Genomic DNA, 11,485 nt, shown 5'->3' with positions numbered 1-11,485 from the left:
ATCGTCTCTGTAGAACTGTTCGGGCGATGATTTCACGAGAGGTCCTGATTGAGGGTTTGAGTTGTCTCTTTTGACTTTTGGTAAATAAAACTCTCCGAAGTATTTTATAACTTGTTTGCATTTGTGTATAATTGGAATTTGCTTTGGTCACTGATTATGGTTATTTAACTGTTTGAAAGTGATTATTAGGTGTAGAACTAAGGATGCAGCAGATTTTGGATCACCTTTGAAGCTTGTTGCTAACTTACTGGTGCAAAATGTAAAGATTTCCCAATATGGCAGTTTTGGAGTCATTGTTGGGATGGTTGCTGATTTACCACAGGGAATATGTGAAGATACAGGGAATATGTGAAGATACAATGAATACGTGAAGATATAACAGTTTGATAGTTTTTGGGACCATGATTGGGGGATCATATGTAATAGTTTAGACTTCTTTTGCATGTTTCTTTTGCTCATCTACCACTTTTGGGTGACTGGGGATCATATGTAATGGTTTAATTAGACTTCTTTTGTATGTTTCTTTGACTCTGTTACATATTACCTGAAAAGAGGATGGAACGTATTTCTTCTGATATGGAAGTTCATCTTGTTTTGACACCTTTACAACCTGTTGTGTTTTTTGGTTTTCATATAAGGATGAGTGTGACAGGTTCGTTATTGTGATTGGGAGTATGTTTAAGAGATATTCATTAAGGGTAATAGCTGTTTCTGATTTTTTTAAAATCCCATGTCCTAAACATATTTGTGACTAGTTCGCTTTCTTCCTTTCACCCATTTACTCACCTCCATCTACAAGTCAAACATCTCGAGTTGCAGGCATGTGAGTTGTACATATAGGAGATGAGGACCATTTTGCCGTATACTGATCCTGCTGATTCGTTGAAACAGGAAACTGATGAAACAATAAAATTTGGTGGAAGCAGTGCTGTAGGCAAACTCTGACTATGCTTATGCCTAACAGAAGAAGACTTTGTCGCAGCAGCGATTCCAGGTAATGATAAAGAAAGCGAAGTCGGGGAATAAAGGGATCAATCGGCGTAGCAAAAGTTTCAATCGGATGATGAGGTGGTAAAATCGCCCGCTTGAAAGCAACAGGCCTAAAAACATGAGAACCAACACTTTGAAAACCAAAATGACTAGAATCACTAACATCAGATCCACATGGACTACCAGGACTAAAATAACACACCCCCACATGTTTAAAAACAACCTTTGCAACTGGGTTAGGTGGTCTACTATTTTTCTTTTGAGTCCTGATACTAAAAGTACTAGTTTTTAAGTGTATTAGTATAGATTAGTCGATTTTACGCAAGTCATTTCCAAAGTCTAGCTGATCGTGAATCATAACCATAAGTCTGAAAGCTTTGCAAGTTTAATCTGCCCTTAAGTAAGATTAAGAACATTTCTTATTTTTTACCACATAAACGTGATCGTCTTATTCGTTTCACCTTGTCAAAAACCTCGTCAAAACTTCGGCTATCAGGTTACTTGATCTTTGAACGGACAAGGACATGTTAAGAATTTGTCCATGAAAACAGAGGCTGGCTATTGCCGAGGCCAAACTGCCATTTTAACTTGTCAATATATAACTCTTCGCATTTGTCCTTCTTTTCAGGTTGGAAAGAATCGTTTGTACTAGGATTGGCAACAAGAGCTGATCACGATCTCTGATTGAGGACTTGTTCGAATGAATTTAAGGCAGCCCTCAACATCCTTTACATGAGGTAATTCTGTAGTTTGAGTTTATGTTTACGTATATTTTAAGTTAATTCACTATGACAAAATGCTAACATATATACGTACATATGAGTTGAAACCACTGAAGTTCATCACGTTGAGATATAACAGGCTAGAATTTTCAGAACTGCTTGAATTTTGTGAGCATGGTACTGGACTGAATCAGTTTGAGAAACAAAGGTGATGATGAAGAAGACCTCAGCTTTGCTGTTGATGGTGACATTTTGCTAGCTCTTTCACAGAGCTCAGGTTCCAGAGAGGCATCTTATTTTTTTCTTTCTTCTTCTTGTTTCTTCTTCTTCTTCTTCCACTAAAACCCTTGTAAAACCCTTTTACAAAGAAGGAGGCTTTGCCTGTTACTTTGATCTCCTGTCCAATTATGTGGTGCCCAAATTGCCATCTACTAATCGTACTAATCACACAACAAGTTGTCATTTTGATCACCAAAGCATTTGTCCAGTTTGGACATTTCAAAAGCATACAGACTCGGGACTTTGACTGACAAACACACTTTTTACTAGAATTCAATTGGTCAGCTTGGGAGTACATTTTGGGCCTCCGCTCAAACAAGAAGAAGAGGCTATTATTGCAAGGTATAGAAAAAGCATAGTTGGCTATCTCCATCTTTGATGAATCTACGGCCAGGGTGACGAGCTTGCATTGTATGGTTGGGCAGCTGCACAGGCCAGAGTAAGATTCAATACAAAGTTTCCTTCCTCCTCTTGCCACTGCTGTTTCTGGACTTTCAAGCATTGCTATTAGGGGTGCTCAACTCATCCTCAACAAAAAGCAAGCCACTTCTGAACTTGTTCTCAGGCCTATAGAACAAGTTTACAATGTTTACCTCATTTCGTGTGCATGGATTAAACTATTGATTCATACACATACAATCTTCTGGATGGATCCTCCAATCTTAAAGAAGAACATCCCAAAAGTCTTGAGCTGGTAAATTTATAGTCCCACATCGCCCAGACTAGAAACAATAATAACATTACAAGTCTATAAATATATGGGCTTGGTTAGTTAACCAACTATTGGGCTTGGTGCAAATCAGGTCTTACGCTGGTAAATAAGAGTTTTGGAAAAGGGGCCTAAGCATCGGTTTATAAACCGAACCGAACCGAATTTACTGTTCGGTCTGCACCCGGTTCTTGTGATCCATCGGTTTGTTGACGGTTTTGTTTTTTAGGAACCGAGTACTAATGGTTTGGCTCAAGGTTTTATCTAAAACCGGACCGAACCGAACCGTGGACACCCCTATCACTTCCTACCTTTCTTCCTTTTCTAATTCCCAACAAATGGATTGTGTTGAAACCAAATCTCTTCTTAAAAAAAAAACTTGACAGAGCTCGAAGCTAATAATAATAAATCAATCAATGGCTAGAAAATCATCAATCTCTTCCTCATCATCCTATAATTGTTGGAGATATATTCACCCATCTTATTATCTGAAACGTCTTAAACGATTAGCTTTCCTTTTCATTTCATTCGTTGTTCTCACTTTCTTTGTTTGGGATCGACAATCTCTCATCAGAGAACACGAGGCAACACTTTATTCTTCTTCCTTATTATTATTATTATATTTTTAACAAATTAATTAATTAACATGATTATTGATTGGCAATTTGGCGGTAGAGATGACCAAATTATCTCAAGACTTGCTTCCGATTGCGAATCACCGCAATAATTTAAATTTGCTTCAGGTGAAACTATGATTACGAATGTTGTTAAGGATGATCCGATTGACGTTCAACGGAGAGGGAAATTCAAAGAAGTTATGCTACATGCATGGACTTGTTATGAAATCGATATTTTAGGGTTTTATTTTCTACTTATTTTTCCAGATCTAGTTTCTTTCTTTGCAAAAGAGAACATAGATCTGAAAAGCAAAAAATGAGAGAAATAATTAGTATTCATATTGGTCAGGTAGGGATTCAAGTTGGTAACTCATTTTGGGAACTCTATTGTCTCAAACATGGAATCCCAATGATAAGTGCTCAAAAAGTGCAATTTAACCCTCGATTATGCCTCTTGCTTAGCCATCTTAGTGGACTACTAGTGTTTGTAAGTTATGTTTTATGATTCTACAGGTGAAAAAGAGAGTTTTGTAGTATATTAGAGAAAAAGGGGTAAAACAGAGCAATTCGGAGCATTAAAGAAAACATGGGAAGCCCGTGGACAATCATGGAGAAGGCCAAGGAATTGAAGCTATTAAAAATGCGACTTGGACCTATTTTAAAGCCTATTTGGAAGCCCAAGGCAAAAGGATTCGTTGCTTGGACCAAAGCCCACAAAAGAGGATAGAAGGATAGAGCAAAAGAGGGAAAATAGACTTCCGCGTCTGGGACCCAAGGATCGTGCGTAGACGCAATGCTCGCGTCTGAGACGCAAGGATCGTGTGTCCAGACGCATGAAACAACAATGTGGCCACTTCCTTCTCAGTTTTGGAGACGAAGTTGGACCCTGAAAGAAGTTGATTTGTATTAGGAAACAAATGGCGGTTTGGAATGCTTCTAGAACTCATTGTAACCCCTATAAATAGAGGACGTAAGTGCCTCACGTAATTGGCCAATTCACTTATATTCTTGTCTCCAGAACTTGAGGCGGAGAGAGATTAATAATAAAATATTTGGTTTTAACTAGTCGAGTCTTAATAAATTAGTCTTTCTAGTCTTATGTTCTTCGACTCTTCTTCTTCTCGTTCTTCGTGTTCTTCCTTCTTTATGGAAGGCTAATCTTCTCCTTCAAGGGAGGAGATGAAGTCGATGCTCAAGGTTTAATAATTCTTCTGGTTCATGGTGTTCTTCTATCAGGTCAGTTCTTTATGTTTTTAGTTATTAGTTCCATTGCCCACACCAGGGGATGGAAGTATAGAATAGGGTTTATGTTTTGCAATATTAATATCATGCCAGTGTTCTTTACTTTTCTTCTAGTAGTATAGTTCTTTATAGTTAGAGAAGTATTCTTTGTGTTGCCTTAAAAGGGGTAGCTTAGGGAGTGGCTGCCTAGGGGAAGTATTCTTTGTGTTTGCCTTAAGTGGTGATTCATTGAATGGCCGCCCTATCAGGAAGTACTCCTTGATGTTGCTCTCGATAATATATTGAATGGCTGCCTGAGCTTACATAAAAGGAAAGAAGATATTAATAGCACAAACATAGGAACAACCTTAAGTAGAGTTAATTGTTAACGATGCTTCGTCCAAAAGGGCATCGGCACTCGCTCAATTGCCTAATTGTAGTCTACTTGTAAGAACAACCATGAAGCAGAAGGTCATAGATCAAAAGTATTGGTGGATTCTAATCTCTTGAATTCAGTCTCCTATAAATTCTCAATAGTTTAATTAGTTTAGCATTAGAATCTAAAATCTCTACAATCATAGTTTTTAATCCCTTAAACCCCTTTTCCAGTCCTGTCCTTCACATAACATACACTTAAAAGTGGAACAATACCCTACTCATCATTTACTTATTGAGGGATAATTAGGTTTTGATACACTTCTATTTTGTTCAACGACCATCATCCATCTACATCATCTATCTACATCATCCATCTACCATCTCAGACACAAAAGGAGGAGTGTCAAATGGCAAACTGCGGGGATATAATTAAATGTAACCCTATAAGCGTGTCAAATGGTGTCGCTGCCATTTTAAGTTATTTATGTTTAACATTTTCTTTCAAGATTAGAAGTTTGGATCTTGAGGTAATTTTAGCCGCATCATCCATCCTTTTGAGAAAGAGAGAAGTTTGAAGGACATCTTGAAGACAAGATCTACCATCCAGGTTAGTCGAATCTTCATTCTTTTTATTTCATTCTTAGTATAGTTGCATTGTAGTTTAGTATTATTGCTTTCTAGTATAATTGCATTTAGGACCTTTTCAACAATTGAAGTTGTAAGCCAACACAGTGAAATATCAAACTCTAGTGTTTCTTATCTGATTCTTGACAAACGGACTATCGTCCGTGGGCCGTGGTATTTAAGCAATCCAAGTGATTCACCATAACCCTAGAAGAGACAGCTTTAGACAACGGGCAAGATACTAGCTGGAAAGCCCAACCTAATTGAAGGAAAGTAGTTTTATATTTTAGTATAATTTAGAATAGTTGCATATTATTCAAGCATTGTAGGATAATTTTTCGTCATTTTCGCATAGCATTTTCTAGTGTATTCCCCGTCGTCCATATCATCGTTCGGTAAGAACATAACAGTGGACAAGGTTTAACAACCAACTCACAAGAATACTAGACGAGATTGATACAATGGCCGCATGCAATGATGGAGGTGTTGTGGACACTAATAATCCTGAAGCTATCCCACCTATGCAAGCACAACAAGGATGAGGAAGAAGTCGAAAGTGATTTCTATTTACCAATCATTGGAGACCCACCCAACAGTATTGTTTTTCAAGAGACAGAAGCTAACCAGTTTGAACTTAGAGCATCAGTAATCTCTATGCTTCCAAAGTTCAATGGTTCAGACAATGTTCAGACTTATGTCCACATGAACAAATTTCTATCTGTCCTCAGAACTTTCAAGAACCTGAATATCAGGGATGAGAGTATCAAGTTATTTCTTTTTCCACTCTCACTCGAAGGTAAAACATCTGAATGGTTAACTGCACAACCGATCAATTCAATTAACAACTAGGAGAAGTTGAGAATAAAGTTTATAAACAAGTTCTACCCACCCTAGAAGACAGATGTCATGCAGCAAGCCATCAGCAATTTCAAAAGGAAGGTGAATGAAGAATATCATCAAAGCTGGGAGAAATTCAATAATCTGCTAGTCTCATGTCTACATCATGGTTATGATAAGAGCACACTAGCTTATTTTTTCTTGGAGGACTTTCGACTATGAACAAGCAGATGATACAGTCAATGCATCATGGTAAGTTTACATCATTGGATGGAGAGGAAGCCTACAACTTTCTTGAGAGTTTAGCTAAAGACACTCAACAATGGAGTACTAGCAATGAGGACGTAGCTAGAGTGGAGGGGGTGCCGAAGCAATTTGCCAACCAAATTCAAGAAGACCCAAATCAAGCGATGCTATCAATTATGGCAAGTCTATCAACAGGACTTGAAATTTTGAACAAGAAGTTTGATCAGTTCTCCATGAATCACCAAAAGTAAACAATTTCCAAGCTAAACCTCAGCCATCCAAGCCTTGTTATGCCATTTGTGAGCTATGTTCTGATGAAGGTCACACCACTGAAGAGTGTTCATACTATCTGGATACTAATGCAGAGGCATGTAGTATCAACTCTTTAGGAAGAAATAACCAGTTCAATCAGGGACAAAATTATTGGAAGCCACAAAATACAAATCAGAGGAAATTTTCCTCCGTGATTCTAAAATCACCAAATCGGTTCGAATAACCCGTTGTCGGTTCCAAAACCGCCAACAACCATACATAAATCAACAGTCATACCAGAACCAGCAATACCAAGCCAACACAAATAGAGAGTTAGTACTAGATCTTATGAGTGGATATATTACCCCAACGCCTCAGTCGAGCAAATCAGTTATCCCACATCTGGAAAAAGTTATCACCACCATTGTCAATGAGCTAAAATAGACAAATCGAAGAACCCAGAAGTTGGAGAATAACTTTAGTGTCATTCAAGGCCAGATAGGGCAAATCGCTGCCGCCTTGACGGAAAGATCGAAAGGAGCATTACCAAGCCAGACGGTGCCAAATCCGAAAGGAAGAGGTGTCCTGCAGGTGGATAACTTGGAGATTACTCATTCGAATGACCAAGTTAATACTGTCACCACTCTGAGGCCAGGCAAGAAAGTTTATAACAAGATTGTCTATGAACCAGGAAAATTCTACGCAACCTAAGGAAACTTATGTCCCCACCATCCCACCCAATTCTAACATTCCAGATATATCTAGTTTTGGGCCACCTGTTGAAGAAACTATTGCAAAAGAAGTTGAAGGAACTATTGTGGAAGTAAGTAAAAAGAAGCCATTGCGAGTGACTCCACCTGTCACTGCACTATCTGTTACCAAGTCAACCGAAACTGAAAGAAGAGAACCGATATTGAAGAATCTGCCAGCACCGTTTCCTTCGAAACTAGTGAATACCAGAAAGGATGACCAGTACAAGGAGATTTGCGATGTATTTCAGAATTTGCATATTAATATCCCATTTCTGACTGTCATCAAGCAAGTTCCCTCGTATGCCAAATTCGTGGAAGATCTAGTGAAGAAGAAGACCAACATTTTGAAAGAAACTTTTATCGCTCAAAGATGTTCATCGTATTCCATAGAATCTAGCGGTTGTGAAACTTAAAGATCCCGAAGTCCAACTATTACATGCAGAATTGGAGATTCTTTAGAGGAGCAAGCTTTATTAGATTTAGTTGCCGCAGTGAATCTTCTACCATATTTCATCTACGAAGTTAGGCTTGAAGGATCTAAAACCGAATCGATGTTACTTTACAAATAAGTGATAGATCGATGAAGATACCTAGAGGAATCATTTGAAGACATCACAGTCAAGATCGAAAATTTCTATTATCTGGTTGATTTCATAGTACTCAACACAGAACCTACATCTGGTAGGCAGATACCAGTCATTCTAGGCAGACCATTCTTGGCCACTACAAATGAACTCATCAACTGTTGAAACGGTAATATGACGTTATTCTTTGGTATTATGAGAGTCGAGACCAATGTTTTCCATATGTTACAACAACCACAGGAGGTGTGTGCTACGAGCAAGGTATGCATGATTGAAGTGTTAGCACAGGATTATCTAACTCATTCATATCCTGCTGACAAGTTGTTGAAAGCTCTAACAGACTCAGATTGTGAGGAACTTAGTGTCGAGGCAATCATTGCGATTTTGGATTCATCACCTGTCATGGATGACAGCAAGTTCAAAGAAAAGTTTGAATCGCCTATGCCTGATGAACCATCAAAAGAGCTTAAAAAGGAGCCACCTAAGCTAGAATTAAAGCATTTGCTGTCTACACTCAAGTATGTTTTCTTGGGAGATTTGGGAACCTACCCAGTAATCATTGCATTAGATTTGACTGAGGAGCAAGAATCTAGGTTAGTAGGACTTTTAAAGGAACACAGGTCAGATATAGGTTGGACAATTGATGATATCAAGGAGATCAGCCCTATGATAGTTCAACATAGGATTCATTTGGAAGAGGATTTTAAGACTTTTAAGCAACCATAGAGGAAGCTTAATCCGAAGATGAAAGAAGTAGTCCGAGAAGAGGTCGTCAAACTCCTTGATGCTGACATTATCAACCCTATTTCTGATAGTCAATTGGTTAGTCTAGTTCAAGTTGTGTCGAAGAAGTCCGGAACCACATTGATTGAGAATGAGAACAATGAGTTGATTCCAACCAGGATTCAGACTAGATGGAGAGTTTGCATCGATTACGGGAAGTTAAATAGCGCATCAAGGAAATACCATTTTCCATTGCCATTCATCGATCAGATGTTAGAAATATTAGCTGGACAAGCAATCTACTGCTTTCGTGATGGTTACTCGGGATATTTATTAGATCCATATTCACCCTGAGGACTAAGAGAAGACCACATTCACATGTCTACTTGAGGATTGCCTGCACCATCTCTCCTTAGTCCTTAAACGTTGTTGTGATACTAACTTAGTTATGAATTGGGAAAAGTGTCAATTCATGGTAAAGGAAGGGATAGTGCTGGGTCACCAAGTTTCAAAGGAAGGAATTCTAGTAGATCAAGCAAAAATGTCTACAAGAAGTAAGCATGTTGTTGAAAGATCAGTTTTGAGATAGAAACCTAAGTGCTCCCCACCTGTTAATTTATGGGATTTACTCCCTGTTGGCCTTCAAAAGAAGATTATTTCTATGGCTCGTGTAGGGTTCGATAAAAGTTAATTTGCCATTCTGAAACTTGTCCTAGGTTACAGCCATTAAGAGAAAATTGTTGGTACAAGGTATACTGATAAGCACCCAAAACTGTAATATGAAACCCCGAGAGACATAGCATTTTGGTCGATTATGTGTTTAATAATCATGTAATAATTATATTTTCGTACTTTTGCAGGTTTCCGCATTTAAAATTAATATAATGATAAAACATGCATTGAAGTACGGGAATACTGGAATATTTGAAGTTTCCCACTCAACCCTAGTGAAGCCCAACAAAGCCTGACTAGAGCCGAAGTTTCCAAAAGAACAAAACCAGTGTAGAATGGGACCACATATAAAGAAGCAAACTTCTTCCGGCTCTCACATCCGATAAATCGATGCCGACGTTGGCTAGTGAAACCGCCATAGCAAACCGGCTAATTTAACTCTAACTACGAAAGACGAGAAAGTCGTAAAAATGCCAAAAAATCGGCGCCGCCACTGGACACACTAAGTTGACCCACTCTGCGGGCCCAAAGGCATGATGAGTCAGCATAGGCAGGTGGCAAGTAATGGTCACAAATTTGTGCACCTTGCAATGAGAAAGACACGTACCAATTCAATGTTTGAATTGAATTGGGCTAAAAGACAAAACCAAATCATAAAAGGACAAAACAAATGATAATAAAACAAAACTTTATAAAAACAAAGTTTTGATCCTAACAAACTGAATTGGGCTAAAAAACAAACCTGATTAAATGTTGGGATTTCACGTGAAGGGTCCCCAGGCTATATATATGTGAGGGGGGTCTTCATATATCTTCCTTCAGCATTTTATGTTCTAGCTTCCGCTTAGTAGTAGTTAGTTTTAATTCAGCACTTATATTCCGTCATTTACTTTCCAACAGCTTAAATACTGTAAGTCATTTTACCCTGAATAACAGTCATTTCGTTTCTATTGTAATTCCTGTCCTGCATTTATTTACTTAATGTACACAGCAAGTTTTATTATTCCTTCAATGACCATGAGCTAATCCCACCCCCTCGGAGGTTTATCTTTATGCCGTGTGAGAATCCAGATTGACTTCGTTAATATTCTAGAATCATTACTTAGAATTAGGCATAGATTAGACATCCGGTCCCAAAATGATCGAGATCAGACAAATTTGGAGTGCCGATGCCCCGAAACGCCTCGTAGCGACCCAAAAATGTCTCGCGACTCTATGGTGTCGACAACTCTCTAATTTGTCCAAATGATGTGGAATCGAGCCGAGAGCTGAAATGATATTCCGGAGATGAAATATTAGTTCAACTCCTTATGCTAGTGTGATGCTGCTCGAGAGATGTGGGCATGCTAGGGATCAATACTTCGATGTCGCCTCCTAACACGGTGGCAATTAGAGATGTAGTGATGTGGTAATATAAACTATTAAAAAATGATTCTTGCATGAGTATGCTTAACTCTCTCCCTGTTTCTCTATTTTTGTTTACCCACATATAATCACCGTAGTAATTTACATTATTTGCATTACCGTTAATTTAATTAAAACCAACTAAAAAACCTAAAATCCTACTCACTAAAAGTTGTAATTACAGTTGTGAACCTTTTCCGAGCCCTAACACTACTATAGAATAACACTTATACCACTGTTTTTAAGTGTGGTATAAATATATTTACCACTGTTATACAACCGTGACAATAGGTGGTGTGGTATATAATAATAGCAAAACTGTGGTATATATATTTAACGGATACCACGGTTTTTCAAATAACCGTGGTTTGTATGCCCATTATATACCACAATTGTCAACAGAACCGTGGCATATAAGCTATTGAAACCGTGGTTTATATTAGTGTATGTATTATAACACCGTGGTATATAGTTA

At 38.1% G+C, this 11,485-nt stretch overlaps 1 long non-coding RNA gene across 1 annotated transcript; it reads left to right on the top strand.

Moving 5' to 3' along the window:
- The first annotated feature begins 1,459 nt into the window (after positions 1-1,459).
- LOC147509819 (uncharacterized) lies at positions 1,460-2,995 on the top strand. The gene is made up of 3 exons (XR_015216650.1): positions 1,460-1,486; positions 1,619-1,727; positions 1,852-2,995. It is a non-coding gene; the product is annotated as an uncharacterized LOC147509819 (long non-coding RNA).
- Positions 2,996-11,485: the final 8,490 nt, after the last annotated feature.

This window comes from Coptis chinensis, chromosome 3 (assembly GCF_015680905.1).
Source record: "Coptis chinensis isolate HL-2020 chromosome 3, ASM1568090v1, whole genome shotgun sequence".
Taxonomy (NCBI): Eukaryota; Viridiplantae; Streptophyta; class Magnoliopsida; order Ranunculales; family Ranunculaceae; genus Coptis; species Coptis chinensis.
This window is presented reverse-complemented; position numbering and strand designations above follow the sequence as displayed.